General features: G+C 39.9%; 1 protein-coding gene across 5 annotated transcripts in view; it reads left to right on the forward strand.

Annotated features, from left to right (window-relative positions):
• Positions 1-2,793: 2,793 nt before the first annotated feature.
• EYA3 (EYA transcriptional coactivator and phosphatase 3) overlaps positions 2,794-17,257 on the forward strand; it is a 105,821-nt gene continuing 91,357 nt past the window's right edge. For all 5 annotated transcript variants that reach the window (XM_066269908.1, XM_066269910.1, XM_066269909.1 and 2 more), the window contains exon 1: positions 2,794-2,903. The gene's annotated coding sequence lies outside the window, so the exon portion shown is untranslated. The remainder of the gene's footprint in view (positions 2,904-17,257) is intronic.

Genomic DNA, 17,257 nt, shown 5'->3' on the forward strand with positions numbered 1-17,257 from the left:
GTTCAAGGAGAACACTCTTAGGTCTTAGGTTTGTACATGAAGAAGAAAGAAAGACAGGATGGCTAGAGCTCAGTACCTGAGAAGAAGGGAGGGCATAATATCCGAGTTAGGAAGAGCAGGCCAATAAGGGCCTTGTAGACCATAGTTAAAACTTGGACTTTAACTATGAAGTTAAAGGAACTGTGAAGACATTGGAGGACATTTATTGCTAATAGGTACAGCAATCTTTGCTCTGGAGAAGAATTTGTGTGCCTGCCTGTAGCTCTGTTTTAGAATTATGAATATGTATATGATTTGGGAGTAACTTCTGGGAATACCACATTAGTTACTCGTGTGCGCCCCCTGGTGGAGCTCTGCTTGCATGGTTTCAGATCAGTAATAGCAAGGTTAATATTTCATTCAAGAAATATTTATTGGGTGACTATCATGTGTCAGGCTCTGTTCTGGTGCTGAAATATATCCATGAACAAAACAAACATATGTGCCCTCATGGAACTTACATTCTGGTGTGTGTGTTTGTGAGGAGAGCAACATTAAACCAAATTCACTGGCAAATTGTTGGATGGAATTAATAAGAGAAAAATTAAGAGGGGAACTGGGTTAGGAAGTACAGGGAGGATGGTGGTGCTTCATTTTAAATATAGTTTCAGGGGAAAAATACTGTCAGGAAAGGGTCACCCTCATTGACAGGGTGACATTTGAACAAAGATGTAAAGGAGGTGACAGGGTAAATGATGCTATTCTGGGGGAAGGGCATTCCAAGCAGAGGGATCAGCAAACACAAAGTCCATGAGTCTATGTGCAGGTTTGAGGAACAGCAAATAGACCAATGCACCTTGAATAGAGGAATAATGGAGAGAGTAGGACATGAGGTTAGTTGTACTGGGGAAAGGGGTGGTGTCAAATCTTGAGGATCCTGTTGGCCAATATAAAAATTTTGGTTTTCACTTTGAAATATCAATAGAAATCCACTGGAGGAGCAAGGTGATCTGATTAACGTTTTAACGGATGCCCAGTGCCATTAATAGAGTGTGGGAGGGCAATGGTATAAAAGGGCAAACAGTCACACATTTAGTGAGGCAGAAAATGGTCTGATTCTGAGCAGATTTTGAAGGCAGATCCTGCAGAATTTGCTGATGAATGTGAGGTGAGAGAGAAGAGTTAAAGATCTTTTTTAAAATTTTTTTCTGGCCCTTTATTTTTCTCTTTGTGGTAGTCCACTTAATGATGTCCCATAGACCTGTGAGACTGTTCCTTTTTCTTCACTGTTTTCCAGATTAGATATCTCAGTTGATGTATCTTCAAGTTCATTGGTCTGTTCTTCTGTTAGCTCGAATCTACTGTGAATTTTTCCTTTCTTTTTTTTAGCGACAAACACAGACACACACACACACACACACACACACACACAGAGGTAGGGAGAGAGATAAGCATCAACTGGTAGTTGCATCACTTTAGCTGTTCATTGATTGCTTCTCATATGTGCCTTGTTGGGGAGGGCAGTGACTCCTTGCTCAAGCCAGCGACCATGGCATATGTCTATGATCTCACGCTCAAGCAGATGAGCCTGTGCTCAAGCCCTTATCCTCAGGGTTTTGAACCTGTGTCCTCAGTGTCCCAGGTCTATGTGCTATCCACTGTGCCACCACCCCTCAGGCAGAGACAAAGATCTTACTACGTTAGTGATATCATTTAGTAAATTGTTGCCATAAGTAAAGGTGATCAAAGACCACAGCCAAATTATTTACCCCCTAAAAAACAAACGAAAACAAAAGACAACTATTTTGGAGGGATATGAAGCAGTAAACTAGTAGTGTGCAATTTTTCTGGACTTTGTGTTAGTGAAAACTTTTTTTTTTACAGAAACAGAGAGAGTCAGAGAGAGGGATAGACAGGGACAGACAGACAGGAATGAAGAGATGAGAAGCATCAATCATTAGTTTTTCGTTGCGCATTGCGACATTTTAGTTGTCTGTTGATTGCTTTCTCATATGTGCCTTGACTGTGGGCCTTCAGCAGACCAAGTAACCCCTTGCTCAAGCCAGCGACCTTGGGTCCAAGCTGGTGAGCTTTGCTCAAACCAGAATGAGCCCGTGCTCAAGCTGGCGACCTCGGGGTCCCGAACCTGGGTCCTCAGTATCCCCGTCAAACGCTCTATTCACTACGCCACCGCCTGGTCAGGCAATGAAAACTTTTTTAATTTGTAATTTGAATTTTCTTAAAAAGGGCCTCCAAACTGAATAGATTTCAGGCCACCACAAAACCTGAATTCAACCCATAGCTGGGCAGTAAAGTTCGTAAAGAATTTCAAATTGTTGTTTCATAACATAATGTAATTACATAACATAACGTGCACGAAATAGAAGTTAATTGTGAACTTAATACAGTAAGAGTTAGAACTAATGTTGGGGACAAAATCACCTTGGACTAGCCTCTCCCTAAGTGTCTTCCAAAACTTCCTACCCACTCTTCCAGAGTTTTTTAAAATGTACCAAATGCACTTCACCTCAGGTTCGCTTTAAGGAGGCAGGGATTAAACTCATTTTAAAAAACATTCTAGAAAAATGAGCGCCTCGTTATATTTTACCCGGCACCGGGGCGCAGCAAAGACCAATAATAACGTGGAGGCCCCGAGAGAGGTGTGGCCAGGGGAGGGGCTCGCCGGGGCGCCTGAGTGAGCGGAGCCGCGTACGCGCTACCCCGCCCGTGAGGCCTGACACATGCGCCCCGAGGCTTCTGGTGGAACGAGGTGTGGATTGTGAGGTGACCCTGGACGGTGACTTCCGGTTTCTAGGGATGCGCATCCGGGTCACGCTAACGCCGCGGTTTCCTCCACCCGCTTGGTTCTACTGTGGGTCTGGACCGGTCCCCATGTCCTGCTGTGGGGTCCCTGCAGGCTTTCGGTGAGTCTTCGCTGCCGACAGGGTGTGAGTGCGGCTGGACGCGTACAGCCGGTAGAGGGACGGGTCAAGAGTTCTGTCCCGGTCCCTGTGGATAGGGGTTCCTTTGCTTGTTCCTTGTCCCTTGTCCCTGCTGTGCTTCCTCACTTCAGCCCTTTGCCTCACGCTGGCCTCTCTCCTCTCTTACCTCAGCTTAGCGTTTCTCGCCTCCGCGCACCTTTCGCCTCGCAGTTCTCCCTCCGCCTCGCCCGCCCCTTACAATCCCGGGTTTCTCGCCTCTTGCCTCAGTGCTTCCGTACGCCGCCACCTCTCATTTTTGCCCCTGCTCTCACTTGAGCATCTCTCTTCCCCGACCCCTGACCCCAGCATGTCGCCGTCCTTTCCCCCAGCAGGACGGCCTGCCGCCTCATTGTGATCATCTTCCATTGCGAAACAGGGCCCTAGGTACCTGCCCTCCAACTTTTCCCACTTTGACCCCTCCTGGAACTAGTAGGTCACATTTGTGCTGTGCCTGGGTTTCTCCCGCTTTTGCTTAGCTTGGCGGAGGGCTGTGCGAAACCCCCAATCTGAGCAGATGTACCGGGCCGAGGGGGGAATCTTGCCTTGAGGCTCCGGGGTAGACTGAAGTGTGGTGGCTTCCATAGTTAGGGGACAACAAAGGCTTTCCCAGTTCCTCGCTGGGGCTCAGATCTGGGGACTCGCTCTAGAACAGGCTAACAGGTAGCAGGCACACGTAACTACTAGCGATTGGGCTTGAGTGATCCTGGTAATTGACAGACTGTGAGAGCGTCCTGTCATTTTGGTGTTCTCTATACTGTGAGAATGGAGACGTGCACCCCTGGGGTAAAAATGCGGTGTTCTAGAGCGATCAGCTGTTTTCTGCGTGGGCTTTTATACTTATTAATTTTAGAGAGAGAGAGAAGGGGGGAGGAGCAGGAAGCATCATCTTATAGTAGTTGCTTTTCGAATGTGCCTTGACCTCGCGTGGTTTAGGAACCCGACCTCAGCAATCCAGGTCCATGCTTTATCCGCTGTGTCACCACAGGTCAAGTTCGTTTGTTGTTAATGAAATGTTTTCTGCTTAAGTTCACTATAGCCTGACCAGGCGGTAGCGCAGTGCGTCCGACTGGGACGCGGAGGACCCAACTTCAAAACCCTGAGGTCGCTGGCTTGAGCAAGGGATCACTCGGTCTTCTGCTGTAGCCCCACGGTCAAGGCACATATGAGAAAGCAATCAATGAACAACTAAGGTGCTGCAACAAAGAATTGACGCTTCTCATCTCTCTCCTGCCTGTTCCTATCTGTCCCTCTCTCTGTCTCTGTCACCAAAAAAAGTTCACTATAGACCTTGAACTGTTAGCTTAGTGGGTTAGAGTATCTTCCCGAAAGACCAAGGTTTCAGGGGTTCAATCCCTGGTCAGGGCATATATGGGAAGCAACCAAAGAATGCACAACTAAGTGGAGTAACAAATGACTGCTGTTCTCTCTCTCTCTCTTTTTCTCTTTCCTCCTTCCCTCCTTTTCTCCCTCCCTCCTTTCTCTATCAGTATCTGACTTAAAAAAAAAAAAAGTTCACTAGTCATTTCAAAATACATTTTCTTTTTTCTTTTTTTTTTTTTTTTTTTTTTACAGAGACAGAGAATCAGAGTCAGGGATAGACAGACAGGAACGGAGAGATGAGAAGCATCAATCATTAGTTTTTCGTTGCGCATTGCGACACCTTAGTTGTTCATTGAATGCTTTCTCATATGTGCCTTGACTACGGGCCTTCAGCAGACTGAGTAACCCCTTGCTTGAGCCAGCAACCTTGGGTCCAAGCAGGTGAGCTTTTTGCTCAAATCAGATGACCCTGCGCTCAAGCTGGCGACCTCAGGATCTCAAACCTGGGTCTTCCGCATCCCAGTCCGACGCTCTATCCACTGCGCCACCTCCTGGTCAGGCCAAAATACATTTTCTTTAGTTGAACTCAGTGTGCATATGTGTCTTTATTTGCCTCTTATACATTGTTTCTTCATTTTTACTGTAGTGACAGTTTTCTGTTTTTCTTTCTATTTTGTGTGTGTGTGTGTGTGTGTGTGTGTGTGACAGAGAGAGACAGAGAGAGGGGCAGACAGAGAGAGGAAGGAGAGTGATGAGAAACATCAATTCTTCGTTGAGACACCTTAGTTGTATATTGATTGCTTTCTCATATGTGCCTTGACTGGGGGCTACAGTAGACCGAGTAACCCCTTGCTTAAGCCAGCGACCTTGGACTCAAGCTGGCGACCTCAAGATTTCAAACCTGGGTCCTCCATGCCCCAGTCCGACGCTCTATCCACTGCGCCACCGCCTGGTCAGGCTGTTTTTCTTTCTATTCCTTCATAAGCCAGACATTACAGTACTTTATTTCTCAGAACATTATTTTTTCTTTACTTTTTTTCCACCCCAGTCTTAAAACCATTTTTTTTCTCATTTTGAGATTTAAGTTTCTCTTAAATTTATCTGGAGGCTTTTAGTCATCTCTAAAATGAAGGGATTAGTAAATGTCTTGTTTTTCAGATTTTGTGATCCGAGGTATATTTTGAGATACAGGATTGGAAAATTTTTATTTTTGTTTTTCTAATCTTTATGGTGTATGTCTAGCATTTGATTGCAGATGTTTCTGTGTGATCAGTTTCTATAATCATAACAATCATGTTCTAAAATTAGTACTTCAGCGAACAGAATAAATACAGCTTTTAGTTTCTGCTTCTCCTCTGACTAATGAGTTATAGAAGAGTGTCCCTCATTATATGATACATATACATATATGAGCATAGTTTTAGACCTTGGCTTATTTCAAAATTGGGTTGCTCCCTTCATCTATTTTTAGGAAGGGACTTTAGAGCTTGGCTATATTAGTCCTTGAAGCCACAGAGAAGGACCCATCTGGTTGGTTTTAAAGACTTAACTGCTGAGGGAAGCCCCTTTTGAAAGCTCCTGCCAGTATCTTCTCTCCAGCATCTATGCTGGAAACTCGAGCTTCTGTTCATCATGGCTTCATTATTTCCCACCCTTAACTAACTCCAGTGAATATGGGCTGACTCTATCCACTTTCTTCCCTTCAGGTTTGTGGACTTTTTTTTTTTAAACCATAGGAACTCCATAGATAGATCTATATTTGGTTTGATGTATGGCCTTCTTTCAACCATTTGCATTTCTGAACATTTAATTTTTGAGCATTTAAGCTTACCCCTCTGTTTTACAAATGAGGAATTAGGGTTTAAAAGATTGATGATAATTTCTCCAAAGTCTTTTCTTTTTTACAAATAAAGAAGTCCTGTGCATGCAGAGAAGTGGGTTTTAGTTCCATCAAAGCTCTAGACTGGAGAACACAATATAGTATATAGTGGTTTGGTTTGTTTTAATAAATTTATGTCATAGGAATGAAAGTTTTAGGGTAATAAATCTATGACAGATTTTTAATTTCAAAGCTTTTGTCTTCAAAGAAGGACTCTAGAAAGAAACTTGTGTAGAAGTTGAAAGTCTTAGGGAGTCTTTCTTTTCTGTTTTTCTCTAAAATCACTTCTGCCTATTATATAAATTCTGCATAAAAATCCCTACACGAAACGAATATCCTATGGTCTCATTGGAGCAGTTGTGTTCATGCTTCTGGTCCTTTTTTTTTTTTTTTTACAGGGACAGAGAGAGAGAGAGAGAGTCAGAGAGAGGGATAAATAGGGACAGACAGACAGGAACGGAGAGAGATGAGAAGCATCAATCATCAGTTTTTCATTTTGACACCTTAGTTGTTTATTGATTGCTTTCTCATATGTGCCTTGACCACGGGCCTTCAGCAGACTGAGTAACCCCTTACTCGAGCCAGTGACCGTGGGTCCAAGCTGGTGAGCTTTTTGCTCAAGCCAGATGAACCCGCACTCAAGCTGGCGACCTTCGGGTCTCGAACCTGGGTCCTCCGCATCCCAGTCTGACGCTCTATCCACTGCACCACTACCTGGTCATGCCATGCTTCTGGTCTTTGTACAGAACATTCATAGACTTTCTAATTACTGAAAAGCCTGTACCTCTTACCTAGCTGCCAAACAACAACAAAATTACTAGAGGCAGTTTTGTGTGAGGGAAGCCCCTTTGAAAGCTCCTTACCAGTATCTTCTCCCCAGTGAGGACGGTAAGTCCTCACTTAACATCATCTATAGACCCTGTGACTTTAATTGAAATGACATATAATGAAACCAGTTTTACCATAGGCTAATTGATATAAACAAGAGTTAAGTTCCTGTGCATCTCCTCAATGTTAGAACCAAGTGACATTTGAAGACCAGCTGCATGCTTTTTTAAAGCTCAGGAGACGTTTGTTATAGAAATTTCTACTTTAGTTTAGCAAAGTCTTAGTTTATAACTCTGAGGGTTCAGTTTAAAATATATTTTTGCATATTAGTTTTATGCCTACCAGTTAGTTTTTTTATTTGATTTGGTTTGGTTATTTTTTAATTGTTTTTTGTCATTTTACCTTTTTCTTTATTTTATTTTACACGTTTTGATTTTTACCCTTGAGCCTAGGATATATTTTAAGGAAATAGCAGTTTTAAAAATTTAAGAAACAGCCTGACCTGTGGTGGCGCAGTGGGATAAAGCGTCGACCTGGAACACTGAGGTCGCCGGTTCGAAACCTTGGGCTTGCCTGGTCAAGGCACATATGGGAGTTGATGCTTCCTGCTCCTCCCCCTTCTCTCTCTCTCTCTGTCTCTCTCTCTCACTCCTCTCTCTCTAAAAAAAATCAATAAATAAAAATTTAAGAAACAAATTATACCTCCACCACGTCCTCGCTGTACCTTGTGGTATTGGTTTCTGTGATCTGCCTAAGTCACTTCACGGCTCCATTCTCTCTTTTGCTTACATGTAAAAGTTCGTAGAACTTCTTTTTTGGTAGATTGTCTAAAAGATTTCTGTGTTCTGTAGATAAAAACAGAATAGTTTAACTTTTGTGTGATTTAAATAGCAGAAGAATAGTGCAAATTAGTTCAACATAGTATAGTTTAACGTAGAGATAGTTTAAAGTATATTAGGAATAGTTTATTCTTTCCATACATTCACTTAATTGGTTTATACTAAAGGATTGAATTGTATTTATAGTAAAGTGGAAATTGGGTGGGCTTTCTATCTGCAGATTAACTTAAAAATACAAGTACATGTTCTTGTACAGAATATATGTCTTAAACCATAAACTGACATATTGATATGTTTTATTGGCAAAAAACTTAGCAAATAATGGAACAGCAGCCACATTATCATGTTGATTTTTATTTTTGACAAACAGATTTTATTTGTTGATTTTACAGAGAGTGGAGAGTCAGGGGAACAAGAAGTGTTGCTTTACTGTAGCTCTTCATTTGTTGCTTGTTGTATGTGCCTTGACTGGGCAAACCAGGGTTTTGAAGTAGCAACCTCAGTGTTTTAGGTTAGCACTCTATGCAGTGTGCCATCACAGGCCAGGCTTATCATTTTGATGTTTTTGTCTTATAAACCTAAGTACTGGAGTGTTTAATTGTTAAATGTAGAAATAATTAGGGTCTTTTCTCTGTTGCTTATGGTATATTTAAAAAACATTTGAAATACGGTTTTCATAAAATTTATCTTTACTGTTTTTCCTTTGTCATATGTAGCAGTGTTTTAAATTAGAAAAGGAAATGTGAAAATAGTGCTGACTTATTGTAAGTCAACAGATCAACCCAAGGGAGTCAGTACTTAAATATCTTAGAGATCTTACTACAGATTGTGGTGGATACACTTTAACTTGTTAGCTTGATTAATATTTGTACTAGTTAGATTTCTTTTTATTCACTCTAAAAAATAGTAATTTTTTTTTGTGTGTGACAGAGACAGAGAGAGAGAGAGAGAGACAGATAGGGACAGACAGACAGGAAGAGAGATGAGAAGCATCAATTCTTACTTATGACACCTTAGTTGTTCATTGATTGCTTTCTCATATGTGCCTTGACTGCAGTGGGGATGTGGGCTACTGGAGACTGAGTGACCCTTTGCTCAAGCCAGCGGCCTTGGGATCAAACTGATGAGCCGTGCTCAAACCAGATGAGCCCGCGCTCAAGCTGGTGACCTCAGGGTTTCTAACCTGGGTCTTCCGCGTCCCAGTTCTATGCTCTATCCAGTCAGGCAAAAATTGTAATTTTTATAGTACATTTCTTTCAGCATATTTCTTTTGGATACATACTATGTACAATTATAATATACATAAATGAGCTATTCATGTAAAGTAGGTGACATTATACAGGACTGACATTTACACTTAAATACTTAACTTGATTTTATTTATACATATCTGAATTAAACTACAAGATTTAGTATAAACTGCATCTTTAGCCTGACCAGGCGGTGGCACAGTGGATAGAGCGTCGAACTGGGATGCGGAGGACCCAGGTTTGAGACCCCGAGGTCACCAGCTTGAGCGCAGGCTCATCTGGTTTGAGCAAAAGCTCACCAGCTTGGACCTAAGGTCGCTGGCTCCAGCAAGGGGTTACTCAGTTTGCTGAAGGCCCGCAGTCAAAGCACATATGAGAAAGCAATCAATGAACAACTAAGGTGTTGCAACAAAAAACTGATGATTGATGCTTCTCATCTCTCTCTGTTCCTGTCTGTCTGTCCCTATCTATCCCTCTCTCTGACTTTCTCTGTCTCTGTAAAAAAACAAACAAAAAACACCCCCAAAACAAAAAACTGCATCTTGAGGGTGTAGCCAAAAAAAGATAACAATTAGAATTTAAAAAGGTTTAACTCTAAAAAAGTTGCTTCTTATCAGTGACAATGGTATATGATTTTTATGCTAGATTTTATGATTTTTTTATTATTTTCAAAGCACTCAGTGATTTCTCATGATTACTATATTTGAGTTTAAGGTTCTTATATTATCTGCATCATAGCTTAATTAATATGAAATGGTTTTATTTATTTCTTTTTAGAGAGAGAGAGACAGTAAGAAAGAGGGAGGGAAGAGAGATGAGAAGCATCAACTCTCTTAATTGCTTCACTTTAAGTTTTCATCTATTGCTCCTCATATGTGTCTTGTCTGGGGAAGGGGGAAGGGGAGCTCAGGCCAGCAACCTTTTGGGCTCAAGCTGCAAGTCCGACCAGCCTATGCTCTAGCCTGCAATCTTGGGGTCAATCTTGGGGTTTTGAACTGGAACTTCAGCATCCCAGGTAGATGCTCTAGCCACTGCATCACCACCGGTGTGGCTAAAATCATGTTCTTTGTAAGTACAATGAAATCATTTTCATTTAAGAAACTTCCACAACTGAATTGTAAATCTATTGTATAATGGTAAACAGTAAAAATAAAAGCCAACTTACATAGCACTTACTGTGTGCCAGAAACTATTCTAAGTGGTTTATATATATTAACTTTTTAATCCTTATGACCCTATGAATTAGTACTGTTCTTACCTTCATTTTACAAAAGAGAAAATGAAGGCACAGAAGTTACTTAACTTGCCCAAAGTAATAAAGCTAGTTAGCTGGAGAGCTGGATTTTGTTGGAACTTAATCTTTCTCGCTCCAGGGTTCATGACCTTTTTGTACAAAGTTCTACTAATTTAGTGATTTCTTTATAGGCTCAGGAAAAAAATCCAATTTCTCAGAAAAACAAAAAAATACTGCTTCTGTTTGGGAATCTTGGGGCAGGGTGTGTGGGCTTTTTATCAACACTGGCTTAGGGCAAATTGCTAACCCTTTACTACCTACATTTCTTAGGTGGCAAAATCATATAGTAAGAAAGCAAAACAGGACCAGATCTTTTCCTCTTAAAAAAAATTATCTTATGGAAGTTAGTTACTTTTGTGTTATTTGGAGAACAGGCAGTAATAAATAAAATGTATTCTATATTACTAAAATGTTTTACCCCTTGACCTAAATTATTTTCCTTTTATTGATCTGTAGAATATTAAATAAGTTTATGTAATAGTTTTAAATCCTGAAATTCCTATTGCCATTTACAACAACATGGATGGACCTTGAGAACATTATAATAAGTGAAATAAATAAATCAGAAAAAAAGTGAAGAATTATATGATTTCACACATAGCTGGAATATAAAACTGAGACTCATGATCCTGGCTGGATAGCTTGGTTGGTTAGAACATCATTCCAAAGCACAGAGGTTGCCGGTTTGATCCCTGGTCAAGATACATGCATGAACAGCTTAATGTTTCTCTCTCTATTCCTCTCTTGCTAAAATCAATAAATAAAAATGAAACAAAGCAAAAAAGAGCTGAGTCTCATGGACATAGATAAAACTGAGCTGGTTGTTGTGGGGAGGGCAGTATGGGAGGGACAGATACATGGTGACAGAAAATGAGTTGACTTTGGGTGATGGGCACACAACACAATCAACAGTTCAAATGCCATGGAGATGTTCACCTGAAACCTGTGTGCTCTTATTGATCAATGTCACCCCATTACATTTAATTTCTAGATAAGAAAGAGAAAGAAAAAAGAAGAAAAAGAGAGTCACTGTTAGCATAGGTAGCTAGTTAGTATTAATAAAGGAAGGGAGCAAAGGGAATCAGATAGTAAACCTAATCAACTAGGAAGCTGAATTGAAAGAAAAAAAATCTGAAATCTTAATGTTCCAATATGAATTCAACAACTTAGAAATATAAAAAACAAAACTAAAACTGAAATTTCTGACCTGTCTCCATTCTTATTTCCAAATAGGAAAATTTGTGCAAAATTAAGTATGTTAATCTTTTTAGGATTACCATGTTTAGAGTAATATATTTAAATTAGCATTTTTATTTTTACTTTAGAAAAGAGATGGGGAACTTTCACAAATCATTTTCTTTTTTAATTAAAAAATGCAGCATTGCCTGACCTGTGTGGTGGCACAGTGAATAAAAAGCCTTGACCTGGAATGCGGAGGTCGCTGGTTTGAAACCCCAGGCTTGCCCAGTCAAGGCACATATAAGAATTAACTACTATGAGTTGATGCTTCCCACTCTTTCCCCTCATGTCTCTCTCCTCTCTCTTAAAAAATAAAAATGAAAGAAAGTAAAGAAAGCTTCTGATTGGTGCTGTAGCAGTGGATAGAGTGTTGACCTGGGAGCTTGAGTGCAGGCTCACCAGCTTGAGCATGGGGTTGCCAGCTTGAGTGTGGGATCATAGACATAACCCCATGATCAGTGGCTGGAGTCCAAAGGTGGCTGGCTTGAAGCCCAAGGTCGCTGGCTTGAGATAGGGGTCACTGGCTTGGCTGGAGGCCCCAGTTAAGGCACATATGAGAAGCAATCAGTGAACAACTAAAGTGATATATCAACGAGTTGATGCTTCTCATCTTTCTCCCTTACTGTCTCTCTCTGTCTCTCTTGGTTAAAAAAAAAAAAAAGCAGATAAATTATTCATCATATTAATATTCTTTTATGCTTTTATTATTCCCAAGTTAAAAAATAATTGGTGCACCTCTAAGGGAAGAAGATGATTTTATGTTAGTTGAGGTACAGCTTAATGCAGGAGACTGGAACTCAGATGTGATGAGAAATTATTTTTCTAAGTATTTTGAAAATAATTGAGAATTATGGAATCAGATTAAAAGAAAAAAACTAATTATTTCTGTCAAAAGTAATGCTTGGTTAGGGATAATCCTTATTTTAATTCTTACATATTAGCTCTTATTAATTCAGACATTAATCAAGTACACTTTTTTAATAGCAACTTTTGTCTAGGGATCCCCCTTTGGTGGGAAATGTATTGATGAAGAGCTGAAAAGTATAAGCTTTGCCATGATGATTTTGTTCTTTACTTTGTTTTAAACATTTAATTTTTGTTTCAAAAGCAACTCTTTTTTATGTGTGGATTTGATAATCAGTTTATCTTCTAAAATTTCAGTAGTTTTCTTTCACCTGAAATTTAATAATATGGCAGGTACTGAATTTGGAAAAATTGGTAGTTTGTTGCTACAAACATTGTTACTATGGGAATAAATTAGAATGATTAGCTCTTAGGTGGAATTGAACTTTATTTTTTAGTTTCCATAGTAGTTGAAAAAGATTTAGGTCAGATTTACCAGTAGTTCCTCCTTTTTTCAAAATAAGAGGGAATTTTAATTTAGTACAGTGATGTTAATTTTTTCTATTAGGTTGATGATCATCTTGCTCTTTTTACTGACACATAATCCGAATGTGTATGATTTTGTCTTAGACTATTTCAGAACTTGGAGAATATTGACAAAAAAATAGTACATGCACATCATATAAAAAAATACCTTAAAATCAGTGTGTTATTACTTCACTGAATTTTCAGCATCCACTCTTGCTTTTCACCAGGTCTTTGCTGTGTATTAGGAAGCAGTGATTAGATAACGCTGGTGAATAAGTTTCCTTGAGAGTGAGAATGAGAGCTTTTGCGAAGAGAATCAATTGGTCATCTCTCATATTGATGTGGCACTTGAAGCTAAGTGAACTGAAAATCTTAGCTTTCTCTCATTTCTGTGTATCTCTTGTTAGTAAATATTTAGTTTTTGTACCTCACATCCTATGAAATTGTTTATTTGGATAACTCTGTTAAACTATTGATTTTTACCCAGATGATCTCCTTTTTTTTGTTCTTTTTTCAGAAGCTTGCCTTTTAAAAAAGCTACACTACCGACAATCACCAAAACTGCAAACGTTATTTCAGATGTAGTTTGAAGTAAATATTTTTCTCCTTTTTTTTTATAGTGAGAGGAGGGGAGGCAGAAAGAGACTCCCACATATACCCCCCCTCATCAGGATCCACCTGGCAAGCCCACTAGGGGGTGATGCTCTGCTGTCTAGGGTCCTTGCTCAGTTGATCAGCAACCGGGCCATTTTTTTAGCACCTGAGGTGGAGGCCAGGGAGCCTCCTCAGCACCCGAGGCCAACTCACTCAAGCCAATTCAGCCATAGCTGCAGGAGGAGGAGGAGGAGGAGAAGGAGGAGAGAGAGAGAGAGAGAGAGAGAGAGAGAGAGAGAGAGAGAGAGATGGGGAGGAAGAGGAGTGGAGAAGCACATGGTTTCTTCTCCTGTGTGCCCTGACCAGGAACTGGGCTGACACTCTACCACTGAGCCAACCTTCCAGGGCCTATTTTCCTCCTTTTTGACTGTCCAGTTTTTTATCTTTTGATAAAAAGGGTTTCAAACTTTTTTTTTTTTAATTCAGTGAGAGGAAGGAGGCAGAGAGACAGACTCTCTCATATGCCCCGACCAGGATCCAACCCCACAAGCCCACTAGGGAGTGATGCTCTGCCCATGGAGAGGGGATGTGTGCTCTGTTGCTCAGCAACCGAACTCTTCTTAGCACCTGAGGCAGAAGCCATGGAGCCATCCTCAGTGCCTTGGGCCAACTCACTCCAATTGAGCAATGGCTGCAGGAGGGGAAGACAGAGAGAGAGAGAGAGAAGTGAGAGGAGGAGGGGTGCAGAAACAGATAGGCACTATGTGTGCCCTGACTGAGAATCAAACCTGGGACATCTACACACTGGGCCGATGCTCCGCCACTGAGCCAACGGACCAGAAGCTGCTTTTAAACATTTTAAATCAGAACCCTATAAGATGCATTTTGATGTTACCCACAAAATAATTACACACATATTAATATTTAAAATTGAAACAATATTTATCTTTTTTAAAAATTTTATTTATTTATTTTTTTACAGAGACAGAGAGAGAGTCAGAGAGAGGGATAGACAGGGCCAGACAGACAGGAACAGAAGCATCAATCATTAGTTTTTTTTTTTCATTGCGCGTTGCGACACCTTAGTTCATTGACTGCTTTCTCATATGTGCCTTGACCGTGGGGCTACAGCAGACTGAATAACCCCTTGCTTGAGCCAGCGACCTTGGGTTCAAGTTGGTGAGCTTTGCTCAAACCAGATGAGCCCGCGCTCAAGCTGGTGACCCTGGGGTCTCGAACCTGGGTCCTCCGCATCCCAGTCCGACGCTCTATCCACTGCGCCACCGCCTGGTCAGGCACAATATTTATCTTTACTACTGGTGACACACTATGGTATTTTCTATTCTGTTTTCTTGTATTTTATTCAGAACAAACTGTTGGTCTTCACTAAGTTGATACAACCCTTTAATGTATTATGCTTGCAGTTTGAAAAATTCTAGTGATTACTAACTTTTTTCCAATATTGTCTTTTGGAATTGAAAATGTTTGGGTTTGCTAGTTTCTTCCTCTGAAATGTATCTGTTAAATAATTGTGCAGAACAGTTGAGAGAGGGAGACCCTACTGCTTTCATCTCTGTTCTTCACTGTGTTGAGACACAATTGTTTTTAAAACTGCAGTAATAGAGAACCATGAGGCTGAAAATGCTCTGTCATATGCAGAGCTTCTGTGGTTAGAATTCTTTGCTAGTTTCCGTCTAATAGTCAAAGATTTCATGGATTAAGTTGCTTTTCACAAACTTAAACTTAAACTTTGCTTCTTTGGCTTTTGGCAACTAGTCAAAAGGTTACAAAGCTGCTTTATTCTATTTTCTTCTGGCTCTGGTCCAGTCTTTGTAAGTCAAGAAAAGAAAAGTGAGGAGTGGAGTCGTTTGTTCCTGTGTATATGGTCAGGTGAAAGTAACAGATTGAAGAGTCATTTGGGTTTGTACAATGGATTGCATTTATTGATTGTCCTGATTCATTTCCTGTAATGACAAAGGGGTAAAGAAGGTTGATATGCCAACAGTATCTATATATCATAGCCATTAGAGTGAGACAGGGTCAGTAGGCGTACTCGACGATTTTGACCATTACCACCTCTTAACACTTATGAGCACTTACTATGTGTCAGGTACTACTTAAAGCATTTCACTTGTATTAACTCATATTTACTTGGGAGGCCTAGGAGAACAAGAATGAGAAAGGATAAAGAAGAAAACTTTTTAGTATCTTTTTATTACTTGGCTTGTGAATTCTGGCTGTTGGTGACTATAGCATGGCAAGGCATACATTTTTTGTTTGGTCAGCTTTTTAAAATCAGTCCTGTCTGTGTTCCTTATTGAGGTATGTAGCTGTGGTTTGACTTCAGGCTTTGAAGCTAGGCTGCCTGGGCTTACATTCCAGGTTGTTGACTTACTAGGTATATAACCTTGGGCAAGTTACTCTCTGTGCTTTAGTTTTCTCATCTGTGAAATGATGATAATAACAAATAGTATCTAGCTTATAGACTTATTGAGAGAATTAAATGATTTGATATATGTAAAGTACTAAGAACAGTGCCTGACCCATAAAAGCATTACATAAATGTTAGCTATGAAGAGCTCACAACTCACAGTTGGATCTCCTAACAGTGTGTGTGACCATGATGAGTTCTTCATATTTGCTAAGTAACAGGATGTGATTAACTGTCAATGTTATATTGCCCAGAAGTTTGAAAACAGCTTTCCTTGAGGACTTGTAGGAAAAGTCATACAGCAACTTTATACAACTCTTTAATGGACTGGCAGCAGTACCTGGACCAGCAGTTGAAAAACATTGGAGAGTATTGGGAATCAAAATGAAGTGACTAAGGGTATCAGGGCTATAAGCCCAACTTGTTTAATCTCTCTTAGGAATCTCTTGTTATTTGGACCTTACCCTTAATCATTTTAATATTTTGTCCTTTGAAAAACTAAGAGGAACTAGTTAATGAATTGACTTTTACTCAAGACCAGATTTCTTTCCTGAGTCTATCTTATGTCTAAGGTACTTAATTTTATTTTTCTTTAACAAATAGTTAAGTCATGCATACTGTGTCAGGCACTATTATTCTACGCTTCACAGATATTAACTTATTTAAACCTTATGACAAGCTTATGAGAAAGACATTATTATTATTTTCATTTTACAGATGAAGCAGCTGAGGCCCAGGAAAGTTAAATAACTTGTCTAAGTTCCCATACTAATCAGTGTCAGAGCTGGGATTTGAACCTACGTAGTCTGGCTCCAGAGTTAATGTTCCACAATTGCCAAACCTGCCTCTTAACTGAGATGAATTATGTTGAAAAGGGTAAAATAACAAGTTTTAAAATTTACTTCACTATTCTTGACTTTCTGTACTGAAATGACAGCACTGAAATTATGGATTTTTGAAGGAGTAAGTTCAGAGAAATAAAACAGAAGAATTGAACCTAGATTTTATAGTTCTCCTGACATTAGAGACATACATTTTAAAAGACTAAGTTCTGTTAGTATAGTATACAGTAAGTTTTATCCAAATTACTGAAAAGCTAATCGATATATAGATATTAAGAATGATATAGAATTTTGACCTTAAAAATGGTTGAAATAGGGAATTACTGGAAGCAGCACAGTTCTAGAATATTCATGTTAAAGTATGTCATATGTCAGGCCATAGCACCTACAGAAAATATTGTGATTCTTGT

This window comes from Saccopteryx bilineata, chromosome 3 (assembly GCF_036850765.1).
Source record: "Saccopteryx bilineata isolate mSacBil1 chromosome 3, mSacBil1_pri_phased_curated, whole genome shotgun sequence".
Taxonomy (NCBI): Eukaryota; Metazoa; Chordata; class Mammalia; order Chiroptera; family Emballonuridae; genus Saccopteryx; species Saccopteryx bilineata.